The sequence below is a fragment of the Rhinolophus ferrumequinum genome, chromosome 10, assembly GCF_004115265.2.
Source record: "Rhinolophus ferrumequinum isolate MPI-CBG mRhiFer1 chromosome 10, mRhiFer1_v1.p, whole genome shotgun sequence".
Taxonomy (NCBI): domain Eukaryota; kingdom Metazoa; phylum Chordata; class Mammalia; order Chiroptera; family Rhinolophidae; genus Rhinolophus; species Rhinolophus ferrumequinum.
In genome coordinates, this window is record NC_046293.1 from 56,402,872 (window position 1) to 56,419,598 (window position 16,727).

At 37.7% G+C, this 16,727-nt stretch overlaps 1 protein-coding gene across 19 annotated transcripts in view; it reads right to left on the reverse strand.

Annotated features, from left to right (window-relative positions):
- Positions 1-16,727, reverse strand: part of R3HDM2 (R3H domain containing 2) — a 130,185-nt gene that overhangs the window by 101,920 nt on the left and 11,538 nt on the right. Inside the window, exon 1 of one of the 19 annotated variants that reach the window (XM_033116965.1) lies at positions 10,610-10,694. The exons of 17 other annotated variants lie outside the window; for them this stretch is intronic. The gene's annotated coding sequence lies outside the window, so the exon portion shown is untranslated. Of the gene's footprint in view, positions 1-10,609; positions 10,695-16,727 lie in introns of those variants that run through there. One more of the 19 variants, XM_033116963.1, reaches the window with a different exon arrangement.

Genomic DNA, 16,727 nt, shown 5'->3' on the forward strand with positions numbered 1-16,727 from the left:
TGAAGTAGCCCCTCACCACATTTATTTTCTTCTCTAACAAGAATGTAGTACAAGCTCTTTGAGGACAGAAATCTAGTGTCTTGTTCATGACTTGCTCCTCCAATGCCAAACACTGCCTGACACATAAGTACTGAAACCGTTTTCTAATTGTTTGAATCATTTACAAAGCTAAGTAATACCTCTAAGGTAAACTTAGGTTTTTAAAGGTTGTTTTTTTTTAAACTTATTTGTAAAGCCAGTGAGATGGCAAAGCTGTCAAAATCCTGTGTTCTCATTCTAACAATCTGCCTTGTATTCTCAGAAAGCTCCCTTAATTTTCTGAAGGTAAAATTTGCACTCAGAAAAGTTCTTTGGGTCTGTGGGGCCCAAATCCAGTGTTCTCAGGCACTACCAATTCCCAAAGATTTGGCTCCAGCATTGCATTGAGTAGCCTCACAACCTAGAACAACTAAGCTAAACTGACCCAAGCTATAAACGCCTATGAAAGAATCACAGTTAATAAGAGTTCTGTGAAGCACTCCAAATGTCTTAAAGATAATTTCACAGGAATAGGAATATTCGGTTCAGCCATCTGACCTGTGGTGCATTCCATGAAGCCTTAATAATGACCCTGTCACCAGAAAAAGATACTTTGTCCTAGCCTTCTAACCAGCTGCCTTTAGCAGCCAACATCCATCTTTTGTAATAAAATGCCACCTCTAAGTTCCTATTCCTACCAAATTATCACTAGTCTGGGCAATAGATCAATCAGAAACCACAGTTAAATCTACTTGTCTGGGACCTAAGACAATCAATTAAACTTACTTAGAGACACAGAATAGCCTCTAGTCACCTAGAGACAAATTATAAAGATCCTTACAACTGCAACACTTGGGCACACCAAAATGGCTGTAATGTGAAAGACAGTCACATGTCACTTCCAATGGTGCTCCTATACTGAAAGTGACCTTCCAGCTCCAAAATAATGTTTAAAGTCAACTGAATCTTGCACAATGACTCGGATTTTGCTCTAAAATAAGGACCAAGACAGCTATCTTAATGAGAGGACCAATAAACTCAGGGCAAGGGGCGCATTGTGCTGACACTGTTTGTCACCTCATCTAGGACTTGAGCTGATTCATCCTGATGGGCTGACAGGTCACTGACATCTGCACCTTGCCCAAGATTCTTGTTTATTTCTCATATAAAACACTGTCTACTCAAGACAACTGCAATCCAGACACCTGCTATGAAGCCTTTCCTTTCCCGACTTCATTGAGCACCTGGGGGAAAAAGTAGTCATTTCAGGCCCATGTTAGTAACTGCATGACTGCCAAAGCGGGGGGGGGGGGGGGGGGGGGGGGCGGGGGGGGGCGCTGTGAACAAAGCCCCCTGAAGGACCAGAGTGTTCACTATCAGTTAAAAAAAGATTTAAAAACAAATCAAAATCACCTGGGGAAGAAATTAATCCAGCACGCCAACTAGCCACAAACACATGAGTGAACCCAGCAGATACCAGGTGGAATAGAGGCAAACCACACCAGATGAGCCCTGCCCAAACTGCCCACAGGTAATCACAAGCAAATATAGCAGAACCCCCCACCCTTATCCGCAGTTTCCCTTCCCACAGTTTCGGTTACCCACAATCAACCTCAGTCTAAAAATATTAAATGGAAAATTCCAGAAATAAACAATTTTTAAGTTTTACATTGCACATAATTCTGAGCAGTGTAATGAAACCGTATACCTTCTTGCCCCATCCACCCCAACATGAATCATCCCTTTGTCCGGTGTGTCCACGCTGTGCACCCTCGCTCAGTAGCCACTGGTTATCAGACTGACTCTTGCGGCATCAAAGTGCTTGTGTGCAAATAATGGTCCCAAAGAGCAAGTGCAGTGATGCTGGCAATTCAGACATGCCAAAGAGAAGCTGTAAAGTGCTTCCTTTAAGTGAAAAGGTGAGTACAGTACAATAAGATATTTTGAGAGACAGAGACCACATTCACCTAATTTTTATTGTAGTGCATTGTTATAACTGTTCTATTTTATTATTAGTTATTGTGCCTAACTTATAAATTAAACTTTATCCTAGGTATGTATGCAGAGAAAAAAACATAGAACATATAGGGTTCTGTATGCTCTGTGGATTTAGGCATCTGCTGGGAATCTTAGAACATATCCCCTATGGATAACGGGGGACTACTGTAAATAACTATTTTAAGTCACTAAAAGTTGGGGTGTTCAATAGATAACAGAAACACCAACAATCAGCTGAGACTAATTCAAAACATGAATGGGTCACTCAAAATCAGCATGTGCATTGCCAGCATGTAAGCAAACTAGAATCTCTAAAGAACACTATACAGGCCCATCCTCCATTGATAAGACATGTACCACAGAATCCCTCCCAGCAGATCTGTTCCTGTATCTATCCCCCATGTAAATACCTGGAGAAGATATGTACAAATATATGTATCCCACAAAGGACTCATATGCAAATCATACAAAGAATTTCTACAAATCAATAAGAAAAAGACAACCTAATTTTTGGTTTTTTTAATTGGAAAAGGGGAACAGGACTTTATTGGGGAACAGTGTGTACTTCCAGGCCTTTTTTTTCCAAGTCAAGTTGTTGTCCTTTCAATCTTAGTTGTGGAGGGCGCAGCTCAGCTCCAGGTCCAGTTGCCATTGCTAGTTGCAGGGGGCATAGCCCACCATCCCTTAGGGAATTGAACTGGCAACCTTGTGGTTGAGATCCCACTGGCCCACGTGGGAATCGAACCGGCAGCCTTCGGAGTTAGGAGCATGGAGCTCTAACCGCCTGAGCCACCGGGCAGGCCCAAGACAACCTAATTTTTTAAATGGGCAAAAGTTTAACAGGCATTCACAAAAGAGGATACTTAAGGCCAATATGCATCTGAAAAGATATTCAAGTCATCAGGGAAATTCAAATTAAAGCCATAGGAAGACATCACTACATCCCTAACAGGCTAACTAAAATTAAAAGGACTGACAGTACTAAGTGTAATCAAAGATACAGCAAAACCAGAACTCTCATAAATTGCTGACAAGAAAATAAATTCATACAACCACTTTGGAAAACTGTAGCATTTAAACATACACAAATCCCATGAACTAGCAATTCCACTCCTGGGTATAGAATCAATAGAAGTGAATGCTTATGTCTGTGAAATGACATGTACAAACATGTTCATAGCAGTATTATTCATAACAGTTGGAAAACAACTCAATGGAAACAAACCACTGCTATACGCAACTACATTCATGAATCTCAAAGACAATGTTGAGCAAAAAAAAAAAGTATTCATCTGAAATTATAAAACAGATAAAACTAATCTTGGGTAACAGAAGTCAGAATACTGATTACCTTTGGAAGCCATTTGCAAGAGAGATTCTATAGCATTTCTGTGCTCTTGCCCATGCAGCCAGCCAACTGCTGCTAGGCTTCGTTCTGCTTTAGGAAAGACATGCTCTACCCCTGCACTGGTCTGTAAAGCCTGGCCTTCTGTAGCTCCATGACCACGTCAGTGCCTTAGTTTAGGACCTCATCATTTCCCACAGGCCTCCTTACCACAAGATACACAGTGATAAGGGTGATCTTTGAAAAATTCAAATATGATGGCATCACCCCCCCACACCCCTACCATACATGTATATGTATGTGTGTGTGTGTGTGTGTGTGTGTGTGTGTGTGTGTGTACAACCCTTTCCCCCCCAAAAAAAATCCTTCAGACTTTCCACTGCCTATAGGATAAATTCTGTACTCCTCAGCAGGGTACTTAAGTTCCTTTATGATCTGGCCAGACTACTTTTTTCTCTCTTCTGAGTTCCATAACAAATTACTTATAGTTGACCTAGAAAATTATGCTTTTTCTCACCTCAGTATCCCTGGATTTATAATGCATCCTCTACCTAGAACAACAGTTCCAGTGTAGTCTTAGGAGGTCTAAGATGTCAAACTATTTTCATAATTACACAATGTTACTTGTCTTTTTCACCACGGTGACAAAGGCAATGTAGGTGTAACTTCTAGGGTCTTAGCATAAATCAAGGCGGGGGCACCAAACTATACTAGTAATATATTCTTCACCACCCCACAGTTGCAGTTTAAAAAAGTTTTACTTATGAATGTCCTTGATAAAAGCAGTAAAATTTATTAAATTTCCACCCTTGAGTATGTGTCTTTTTAATATTTTAAGTGACAAAATGGAAAATAAGTATAAAGTACTTTGGCTGCATATCAAAATAATTGTCTTTAAGAAAAAGCAACTGAGCTGCAAACTGAACTAGCTGCTTGTTTCATGGAATATTATTATTTTTTGAGTAAATAAAGGACAGGCAAACTATGATTTTCAGACTTGGGTATGTGGCAATATTTTTCACAAAAATGAACAAAGTGAGCGTGTTACTTCAAAGAAAACAAATGATAGTATTTGTTACGAGTGATAAAATTCAAGTTTTTATGCTAAAATCACAAACTTGAAAATGTGTATATACTGTGAGCTTAGCAATTTCTCAATATGTTAAGACTTTCCTGATGAAATGATGGTGATATTAATGTGATTTTTTTTAAATTGCAAAAATGCAATTTACAAAAATGTAAAACAATGTCCCTCTTTCTTCTAAATCTTTTGTTTTAAAAAGTTTTACTTTAAAAATGTTATATATTAACATATAGAGCTTACTGTTTTAATAAATTAATATTTAAATATTTTCTTAGTTTTAATTTCTGAGACAGTAATTATTGGTAAATATAACCCACATAAATAAAAAGTTCTTTGGCATCTGTGATAATTTTTTAAAGAGTTAAGAGGCCAGAGATCAAAATTGTTGAACTGCTAATCTAGGATTTCCTGGGCCTCACTTGTCCTTCAAAGTTCTGCTCCCCCAGAAAGCCTTCCCTGACAGTTTAGGTAAAGCTGATTTGCTATGTTTGCTTACGGTGGAGAGCTAAGACTACATTCTTTCATAGGCACTCAACGGTGTGTTGAATGAACAAAGCTAAAATGCAATCGAATGCTGAGTGCCAGATTGTAAACATATGAGTATATAAGTACATAAATAAAAAATTGGTTATTTTGTATATATCCACCATGGTTAAATGTTTTCTCAAATCTTGAATCAATAACTGGTAGAAATGTACACTGCATATAGTTTTTGGAAGGCAATTTTATTATTATCTATAAAAATTATAAAAATATACATCTTTAGAAATGTATCTTAATAATTATCCCAGGGGCCAGCCCAGTGGCTCAGGCGGTTGGAGCTCCATGCTCCTAACTCCGAAGTTGCTGGTTCAATTCCCGCATGGGCCAGTGGGCTCTCAACCACAAGGCTGCCAGTTCAATTCCTCGAGTCCCGCAACGGATGGTGGGCTTTGCCCCCTGCAACTAAGATTGAACACGGCACCTTGAGCTGAGCTGCCGCTGAGCTCCCGGATGGCTCAGTTGGTTGGAGTGTGTCCTCTCAACCACAAGGTTGCCGGTTCGACTCCCGCAAGGGATAGTGGGCTGTGCCCCTGCAACTAGCAACGGCAACTGGACCTGGAGCTGAGCTGTGCCCTCCACAACTAAGATTGAAAGGACAACAACTTGACTTGGAAAAAAGGCTTGGAAGTACACACTGTTCCCCAATAAAGTCCTGTTCCCCTTCCCCAATAAAATCTTTAAAAAATAAATAAATAAATAAATAAATAAATAATTATTCCAAATACACACAATGATGTATGTACAAAGTTATTCACCCAGCACTCTTTGTAACTGCAAAGATTGGGGGAAAAAATCAAAATACTAGGAGTGATAAAATTAGTACCTACATATTCGGTAATACTCTGCAGATATAAATAAGAATAAGGAAATTCTTGATGCACTTTTAAGTTATATTGCTAAGTGAAAAGGGCAAGAAGAACCATTTTTGTAAAAAGGGGGAAAAGAATATATATACATATCTACATGTATTTATGCTTATAATACATAGAAAGCACAAAAACTGGTAATATTAGTTGCCTCAGGAATGAGGAACTGACCGGTATGGGTTATAGGAGCCAGAAGAAATCTTCTCTCTGTTTTTCTATCCTTAGAATTTTGAACCATGTAAATGTAATACCAAGTCAAAAAGTAAATTTAAAAATGTATAAAAATCTTCATTTCACATAAGGAATGACTTCTCATCTTTTCTCTAGCCTCAAAAAATATCTCAAATCTTTAACTGCCTAAACCAGATACCTATAATTGACGTAATAAAAGATGTCCACTATGAATGAAGCCTTTGAATTAATTGTGTTAAGTGGTTATCGGGTCAGAATCTTCACTTTTTACCTTATATACTTTTGAAAATTATTTAAATTTCTTACAATGAGTACATATTACTTTCATAATCTGAAAAATGCAAATCTCTGTAAGACTGAAGATGTTAAATAAAAAATCTATAGTCCCAACTTTGAATTGGAAATATTGATATGAATTTGTGATATACTTAAAAAAAAAAAGCCGCCTTATTTCCTAGCCTTATTCACTGAAAATGGCAAGAAACAATGACAAACCCACTAAGCAAATGAATGAGTACTTTTGCACCCAGTCTGTGGTCTCTAAACATCATTTCCCCATAAAGAACCAGGGTTTTAGGGGCAATGGCTGATATATGCCCAGTATGGAAATGTAACACATGATCTCAGAACATCACCTCAGCAAGAAAACAAGCTATCAAAGAGTAACAGAATCATAACAAAAGGACATTGGTGAGACAATTGCCAAGGTGAGACAATCAATGAGACACCAATAAGGATAAAACTGAAATTGGCTGAAACACATAAACATACTTACTTAGAGAGTTCATAATGACACAATAAAACTAATCAGTCACCTACCTATGCAGGATGTTAGTGAACAAACTCATTATACTGAAAATGGTAATACTGTTCATTACAAGAAAGACTCAAGCATTGGGCTTCCCTTTCCTGTACAAGTTGTACCTCAGAGCAACCAAATAAGCGATGAGGGAAGTAATCTCTTTATAAAAGTATTTTAGCTAATATAAATTAAGAAACGATAGAATTTGAAAATCACCATTTTGTAACCTAATGAAGAAAGGAGTGAAGACGATGGCTGCTGACATCATAAAAAAAGGAACTAACAGTGATAACACACTTCTTCCCAATAGAAGTATACAGTATTCTAGTCTAGCCAAGCCAAAAACATTATATCTGAATCTGATCAAGTCTCTAGACGTAACTGCCAATTTGAAGGAAATACATGGGACAGAGAAACATGTTAAATGACATCACTGTGATGTTGATCGCCAAATCCATCTGTGGGGAACTCTACTGAACAGATGACCCAGTTTCTTCAACAAATAAACTACGAAGTATTAAAAAACAAACAAACAAAAAAACAGGGAAGGGAAATCTTTTGGATTAAGATATTTTAAAGATATACTGACCAACCACAAGGTACAGGCTTTATTTGGATGCTATTTTAAACATATAGGCTGTTTTAAAAATTATGAAACAATCAGGAAATACGAGTACCAGATATTTAATATTAAGGAATTATTGTTAATTATTTTAGATTTGCAAATTGTATTGGTATTAGGTTTTTTAAAGTCCTTATTTTTAGAGACATATACTGAAATACTTAACAGATTAAATAATATACCAGATTTGCTTCAAAATAATCAGGAAGGGGGGGTGGTAGCAGTATAGATGAAACAAAATTAGTCATAAGCTAATAACTATCCATGGAGGTTCACTTTACTATTCTTGATTTCGAATGTCTAAAATTTTCCATAATATTAATAAAAGCCCAGTTCAATTCTTACCTCTTCCCTACCTTTCTATATTGCTTTCTCTTTTCTCATTTGTTTGTACTACACAATTAGACTCAACTAAATTCTATTGCATTCTGTTTATATTACAGAATCTAATCTACTGTATCTTTTGGTTTTTTTGATCATTAAATGGTCATGGTTTATCTCCACAGCTAGCTAGTAAGGTCCTTTAATACACACACACAAAAATTGGATCCCACAGTCCTAGCATGATGCTAAGCCTTTTAATGGTCCCAAGTACCTTACCTGACACTCAAGTTGTCTCTGAAAAACCCTGGGACCTACGGAAAAAAATGCAATATTCTTCCCTAGCACCCCAAGGAGTACTTTGTGTTAAAATAGTTTTTGTGCTAGTAAAAGCATATACTGTCTTCTTCAAATTTTGCAGAGATCCCTTTTGTGACATCAAAATGCCAAGTCTCCAGCAAGTTAAGGCAAGCTAATTAATAATAAGCACAAGCTTTTCCTCCCAAAGTTCATATGGGCAATCTATACTTTCACAGAAACCGAACTATATGTTCCTAGGTTTAAATAGAAATTTTGTTAGCTAAGTGATTGATTAAATACACTGAAGTTATTTAACAAAAACTTTAGCTGTAATATAAAATAGAGAGATTACCCAAAAAATAGTCAAAAAGCCCAGAAAACAAAGAACTCACCACCTAACTAGAGACCAATCAAGAACTCTGGAGAACACCTCTATTTGAGTACTTACAAATCTTAAGAGTTGATTTATAGCCCCTTTATCCTTTTTTTTTTTTTTGATGTCTGATCTTATTATTTGTTACTCTTAGAAAAATCTCATTTTTGACTAGACTCAAATTTAGAGGTAGAAGCTCTCAGAGAGGACAGTCTATGTCTCTTGGCAATATGTTCCTGGCATTTTTCTTTGGTCTCCTTCACTCTCTTGCCAAAAAGTTTAGCATATTCTACAGCCTCTTCCATATTTTTCTTAGTCCGCTGTTTCTTCAGAGCAATACGCATATGCTGATACCGGTGTTGCAGGACAAGTGAAGTAACAAGATGTTGAATCTTGGGTGCTTTGGTCCTAGTTTAACGTCTTTGTTTCGGGGCCTTCTCACAGCATACTGCTGACATCATCTTCTTTAGAGAGTGTGACAAGTTTGCGGATTCTGCTAGCTCTTTTGGGCCCCAGGCAATGAGGCACAGTAGTATCAGCGAGACCGGGAATATCTTTCTCCCCTTTCTTTACAGACCAAGTTGAGAACACTCAGATTGACATCCACAACGCAACCCGGAAGAGACTGGTGCTCTTTCTCGCGTCCTCCTTGGTCTATATCAGGAGTGCCCCTTACTCAGGAGCAGGCGGACACCGCCATGGGTCAAGACACACTGCTTTATGGAAAAACGTTGTCTGTCGTTCCCACCACTGATTGGAACCACTATAACCCTTCCATTCTTTACCCAGAGTGTCAGCAGCAACTTCTGTGGCCACGTGCTTCTCATAAAAGTTACAAAGCTGCCGTTCATCATTCACTTCAATGAGTTTCTGGCAGCCAGTGTTTTGGAAAGAGATGTTCAGCTGCATTCTGAAGTAGCCACCCACCTCCAAGGCACCACAAAAACACAGCACCCGTTTATCCTTCTAAAAAATGCAAGTTCAGGTTCAAAGCATAAGTATGAACGCCCTGGTTTAGAAGTTTCCCTTTCTAAGGAGATTTTAATTCAGACAGAAGAAGACACAGAGAAACAATCCTTAATGACAATACCTGATTTTACTGATATTTTCCTCTAATTATAAAAAAAAAAAATCCATGTTGTTTGTAAATAAAGATAAGCAAAAATAAATAAATAAAAACCATCCTGCTACCTCCTTCATAACATTTTGCCTCACTAAACAGTAAGCCCTTTGAGGGCAGCTCATTTCTCCAAGGAACACAGAACCCTCTCTTCTAGAACTCATCTGTGGAAGCCCCAGCAGGAAGTGTGGGGGGGGGGGGGCAGGGGGGAAGCATATGGCTTTCATTCAGTGACAGTAATATGTAGTTTTGTTTTCCAGTTTTCAATATTTCACCATTTGTATAAATCCAGGATCCAAACAAACAAACAAAAATACATTCTGGGCCGGCCCAGTGGCTCGGTGGTTGGAGCTCCCTGCTCCTAAAGTCGAAGGCTGCCGGTTCGATTCCCACATGGGCCAGTGCCAGTGGCTCAGTTGGTTGGAGCACAGGCTCTCAACCACAAGGTTGCCGGTTTGACTCCTTGACTCCCGCAAGGGATGGTGGGCTGCGCCCCCTGCAACTAACAACGGCAACTGGACCTGGAGCTGAGCTGTGCCCTCCACAACTAAGGTTAAAAGGACAACTTGACTTGGAAAAAGTACTTCCAAGTCAAAAAGTCCTTGACTTGGAAGTACACACTGTTCCCCCAATAAAGTTCTGTTCCCCTTCCCCAATAAAATCTTAGGGGGGAAAAAACATTCTATTTTTATGGATTTTTCTTGATTTACAATAATTTTTTGGCATTTTTTCCAGTGTCCTTAAAATTTCTAGCAACAAATTCCTACATTTTCAATTCACTCCATATGTAAAACCTTAGTCTATTTTAACTATACTTAAATTAGTCAAAATAACCATTACTTTTATTTGCTATTTCTTATGCTGAGATCTTACCCAATTCAATCAAGACTTTCACATTTCATGCATAGTTAAATGTACATGGAATAATTTCTCCTCAAAATAGCCTACATGAATCTAATTCACACACATCAAAATAATTCCAGTGTCATAAAATTCACTCACAAGTACCCAAGTGTAATGCTCACCTGATCTCCAGTTCAGAGGTACTACCTCTTATCAAGGACAATCTGGGGAGACAGTGGGGAAAGGACAGTAGACAACCTCCAGCAATTCACCTAGGAGAGGGAAAAATTTATCCCTTGCACACCCAGGGCCTAGGCTCTCACAAGTTTTCAGCAAGTGAAATAAAATTCTCACAACAGTTCTGACTTTTCACTGGACTATGTCTTAATTACGTAGTCTGGGTGACAGTGCAAAAATTAATTTGAAGCTACCTTTATTCTTCCTTACTCCAAAAAGCTGAATATTGTCTGTCTTGACTATTAAAATCCCCAGAGATTACAATTCCACAGGCGCTCTACATGGTTCTAAAATTAGCCAAGTAATAGAAATAGTTGGAAGGCATGCAATTCATTTTAATATCTGCACTTTTAGTTGCCAAGCAGCTAATTTCTTAAGTAATCTTAGAGCAGTCATCCACATAAAAGAATAAATCTATAAGCCATATAATTAACAGGTTGGTACTGGTGTTAAGTAAAATATTATCTGTAATTTCTGGGAATGACCAATTTCCCTCTCCAAAAATATATTCTATATTTCTTCCACAGGAATAACAGGCAGGATTTTAAATATTTCAACAGAACATGTTAATAGCACATTATCCCTTTCCTTACAGCTTATTTATATTTCCGTATCAAAGGAACACATAGATAGGTTTAATGGGTTTCACCTTCAGTGCAAAATGTTTTTTGTGGAGGAGACTGACATGTCTGGTTTCATACAGTGTCCTAGAGCAGGACATTCTCAGTCTATTGGACTGAAAAGGATTGGGTATACCAGATCCCAATTCTAAGGCTAATTCTATTTTGGATTTTCTAAAACATCAGCCCTCATAAGGAGCCATAAAACCATACTCCAACAGAAATGTTCAACACATTGAACACCCTAACTTCATGTCAGTTTCCTACACTGTATTCACAGACCAATATGTAAAATATATATACAGATGAATGCAAGTTCAGATTCAAAGCACAAGTATGAAAGCCCTGGTTTAGAAGTTTCCCTAAGGAGATTTTAATTCAGACAGCAGAAGATACAAAGAGAGAAACAATCCTTAAGTGACAATACCACAGGAAGAAAAAATACCAATGACATGAAAAACAATAAGGAGAACTGCTCTGAATTAAAAGACTAAAAAGACATGACAATTAAATTCATGATCCTTGAATAAATCCAGGATTGGAAGGAAAGCTACAAAGCATTAGCTCTATTATTAAGCTAACTGAGGAAATATGAGTATAGACTATATGTGATTATTATATTACTGTAAAACATTTTAAATATGATAATGAGGTTGATAAATAGTCTTGTGATTATATAGGAAAACATCTTGTCTTTAGGCAACATATGTTTAAGAAATTTTGGGGTGAAATTTCCTGATGTCTGTACTTTCCTAATACACTAAATAAAAATTCCTAATACACACACACACACACAAAATGTACATATGTGTAAGGAGGAAGGGAGAGAGAGAGGTGGAAAGAGAGGGAGAGGGAAGAAAGGGGTAAAGAAAATGTGAGAGCACCAATGTGGCAAAATATTTGACAAATATAAGTAAAAGTCATACTGGTGTTCACTGTATCACTCTTTCAACTTTTCTGTAGGTTTGGAATTATACCAAATAAAAAAGTTGGGGCAAAAAAGAACAAGAAGCAACATTAACCCAAACTCTTGGCTATCCAGTGTCAATTTTGCAGAGTCCTGTAAAGCAATTCTAGGTGGTGGTTACAAGCACAGACTTCAGCATGAAGCTGGGTTATATTCTGGCTGCATGATGATGGACAAATAACCTAACCTCTCTATAATAGTCTGAACATGTCCTCACAAAACTCATGTTGAATCCTAACTCCCAAAGATGATGGTATAGGAGGTAACTAGGTCATGAGGGCAGTCTTCATGTATGAACTTAATGCCTTACAAAAAAAGGCTCGAGAGATCCCTATCCCTTTCCACCATGTGAGGACACAGTAAGACACTGGCTATGAGGAAGGAAGAGGGCCTTCCCCAGAATGTGACATGCTAGTGCCCTGATCTTAGACTTCCCAGACTCCAGAACTGTGAGAAATAAATTTCTGTTGTTGATAAGCCAGCACCATCCTGTGGTATTTTGTTAGAGCAGATGGACAAACTAAGACACTCCCTAAGCTTCAACTGTAAAATAGTAATTATACAGTACTATGCCATGGGAAATATTATTTTGATTAAATGATCTAATATGCGTTATTATTATGCTTTCATGATATCACATTCTTTGTTCACTTAACTACCTTGTAAGTATGGGGAAACTGAACAAATTTTTAGCCTATGTCATGCCAACTAGTTTACAGGCTACAAAAGCTTTATTAAAACTTTGTGAATTACCAAATATATCCAAATTCAAACAAAAGAATTAAAATGCATTCCATCTGAATCATTTTTCTGTCTGGCTTCTTTCACATAGCATCATCTTTTCAAAGTCATCCATTTTGTAGAATGTTATCAGTACTTCACTCTTTCTATGGCTAATATTCCTTTGTATGAGATATACAATATTTTATCCATTTATCAATTAAGATACCTGGATTGTTTCCACTTTTTGGCTATTATGAATACTGCTGCTACAACATCTGTGTACAAGATTTTGTGTGAACATGTTTTCAGTTCCATCGGAAACAGAACTGCTAAATCAAATGGTGACTCTGTTTAACCTGAGGAATTGCAAGACTTCCAAAGTGGCTACTCCATTTTACATTCCCACCTCAGTGTATAAGAGATCCAGTTTCTCCACACTTGTTATTATCTGACATTTTTACTATAGTCACCCTAGTGGGTATGAACTGTTACCTCATTGCGGTTTTGATTGCATTTTCTCAGTAATTAATGATGTGGAACATTTTTTTCATGTGCTTCTTGGCCATTTGTGTATCTTCTTTGGAGAAATGTGTACTGCAATCCTTTATCCACTTTTGAATTGGGTTCTTTGTCGCTTATCATTGAGTTGTAAGTTTTTTATATATTCTAGATATAATTCTTTTATCAGATATGGTTTACAACCACCATTTTTGTACAGCCTGCAAACTAAGAATGGTTGTAGGTGCGGCCAGTGTGCCCAGTGGTTAGAGCGCAGTGCTCATAACACCAAGGTCGCTGGTTCGATTCCCACATGGGCCAGTGAGCTGTGCCCTCCACAACTAGATTGAAAGAAAAAAAAAAACGACTTGACTTGGAGCTGAGCTGTGCCCCCCCACAACTAGACTGAAAACAATGACTTGACATGGAGCTGATGGGTCCTGGAAAAACACACTGTTCCCCAATATTCCCCAATAAAAAATTTTAAAAAAATGAAATGATGGTAATATTTTTAAATAATTGGAAAAAATCAAGAGTAATATTTTATGACCCGTGACAATTATGTGTCTCAGATATCAGTGTCCATAAAGTTTTATTGTAACACAGCTATGCCCATTCATTTACATAATGTCCATGGCTGTTTTTGCCATACAAGGGCAGAGTTAAGTAATTGGGGGCCATATGTTCTGCAAACTGGAAAATCTTTCCTATCTGGTCCTTTTTGGTCAATCCCTGCTATATCCTCTGGCTTCCGAGAATCAGGAAATTAAATCTAAAGGCTTGATTAAATTTAAATTCAGCCATTTGGACAAGACTACTTCAGAGCTTGTAGCTTCATGTTGTATAACACCTGGTTGTGCCTCTTTTAGGGATGATGAGATTCATGGGGGCTTCAGGTGGTGTTTATGGATTTAAAGTTTGTCTCCTCCCCCCAAATTCATATGTTGAAGCCCAATCCCCAATATGACTATTTGGAGATAGGGCCTTTACAGAATTAAGGTTAAATGAGGTCATAAAAGTGGGGTTCTAATCCATGGAGTTGGTGTCCTTATAAAAGGAGGAGATGCCAGAGAGAGTTCTCTCTGCTCTGTGAGGACACAGTAAGAAGGTGGCCAGCCTTCTGCCAGCCAGGTAGACAGTCCTCCCCAGAACCCAACCACAATGGGCACCCTGATCTTGAACTTCCAGCTTCCAACTGGGAGAAAATAAACATCTGTTGTTTAAGCCACACAGAAAAAAAACCAAACAAATGTATTCCATGTAAGGATCAATTAAAATAAATCCACCATTAGCACAAATAACAGAGCTAACTTACTCTGAAGTACCTATAAGCTTCTCACAACTTACATCTGCTCCTTCCTCAAAACATTAGTGGGTTACGTGTCAGGAACAGGCACAGGCTGCCTTGGTCCCCAAAAGGTCAATTTTTACATTAAAATGCAATGCCATCAGGATCTAAGTACCTCTTAAATTTTGGTATTTTCTGGGGCCTCAGCTCTTTCATCACTCTACTAGTTTGCCCAAGATAATCTCATACCCTTATCATGGACTGACCCCTACATGTGTAGTGTACTCTAAAACCTAAATACACTGCCTCTCTCTAGAACTGCAGATTCATTTAGACAACTAGCTGCTACACACTTCCAAAAGTGTTCTCTCTACCAAGACTCCTCTAACCCCAAACCTGCCCCCATTTTTAGTGATGAATATATCAGTTACAACTGTACACGATTCAATATATGTATGTATTGTAAAATAATCAAAGTAAGTCTAGTTAACATCCATCAACAGACATTTACAGATTTTTTTCCCTGTGATAAAGACTTTTAATATCTGTTAGCAACAAAATATAAAATACAGTATTAACTATAGTCAGTATGCTGTATATTACATCACCAAGGCTTAGTTTTTTCATAACCGGAAGTTTGTACCTTTATCCATTTCGCCCACCCCTCACCCCCACCTCTGGCAACTACCAATCTGTACTCTGCATCTAAGCTTCGTTTTTCTTCTTTATAGATTCCACATAAGTGTGATCAGACAGTGTCTTTCTTTGACTTATTTCCCTTAGCATAATAGCCTCAAGGTCCATTCTCCACCCATGTTGTCACAAATGACAGGATTTCCTTCTTTTCATGGCTGCATAATATTTCATTGTGTGTGCATGCACGTATGTAACATTTTCTTTACCCATTCATTTGTTGAACACTCAGGTTGTTTCCTTGTCTTGGCTGTGAATAACGCTGCAATCAACATGGGGGAGCAGATATCTCTTTAAGATAGTGATTTCATTTACCTCAGATATATACCCAGAAGTGGAACTGCTGGGTCATATGGTAGTTCTATTTTAAATTTTTTGAGCAACCTCCATAGTGTTTTCCATATAGGTTGTACCAATTCACATTCTCACCAACAATGCACCAGGGTTCCCTTTGCTCCAAATCCTTGTCAACACTTACCTTGTCTTTTTGATGACAGCCATTCTAACAGGTATGAGGTAATATCTTATCGTGTTTATTTCCATGTCCCTGATGATTAGTGATGTTGAGCACCTTTTCACGTATCTGTTGGCCATCTGTATGACTTCTTTGGGAAAATGTCTATTCAGTTGCTGTGCTTATTTTTCAATCAGATTTTTTTTTCTATTGTTTTCTACTGAGTTGTATGAATTCTTTATATATTTTGGGTATTAACCCTTTATCAGATATATACTTTGCAAATATTTCCTCCATTCAGTCGGTTGTCTTTTCATTGTTGATGGTTTGTTTCCCTTACTGTGCTTTTTAATTTAATGTAATCCCGCTTGTTTATTTTTGCTTTTGTTGCCTTTGCTTTTGGTGTCAAGTCCAAAAGAAATCATCACCAAGACGGATGTCAGCAGCTTACTGCCTGTTTTCTTCTAGGAGTTTTATGGTTCAGGTCTTAAGTTTAAGTCTTTAATCCATTTTAATTTTTGTGTATGGTGTAAGATAGTGCTCCAGTTTCACTCTGACATGTGGCTGCCCAGTTTTCCCAAAATCATATATTGAAGAGACTATCCTTTCCCCATTGTATATTCTTGGTTCCTTTGTTGTAAATTAATTGGCCATATATGCATGGGTTTATTCTGGGCTCTCTATTCTGTTCCATTAATCTATGTGTCTGTTTTTATGCTAATACTATACTGTTTTGATTACTACTTGGAATCAAAAGTGTGATGCCTCCAGTTTTGTTCTTTCTCAAGATTGTTTTAGCTATTCAGGGTCTCTTGTAGTT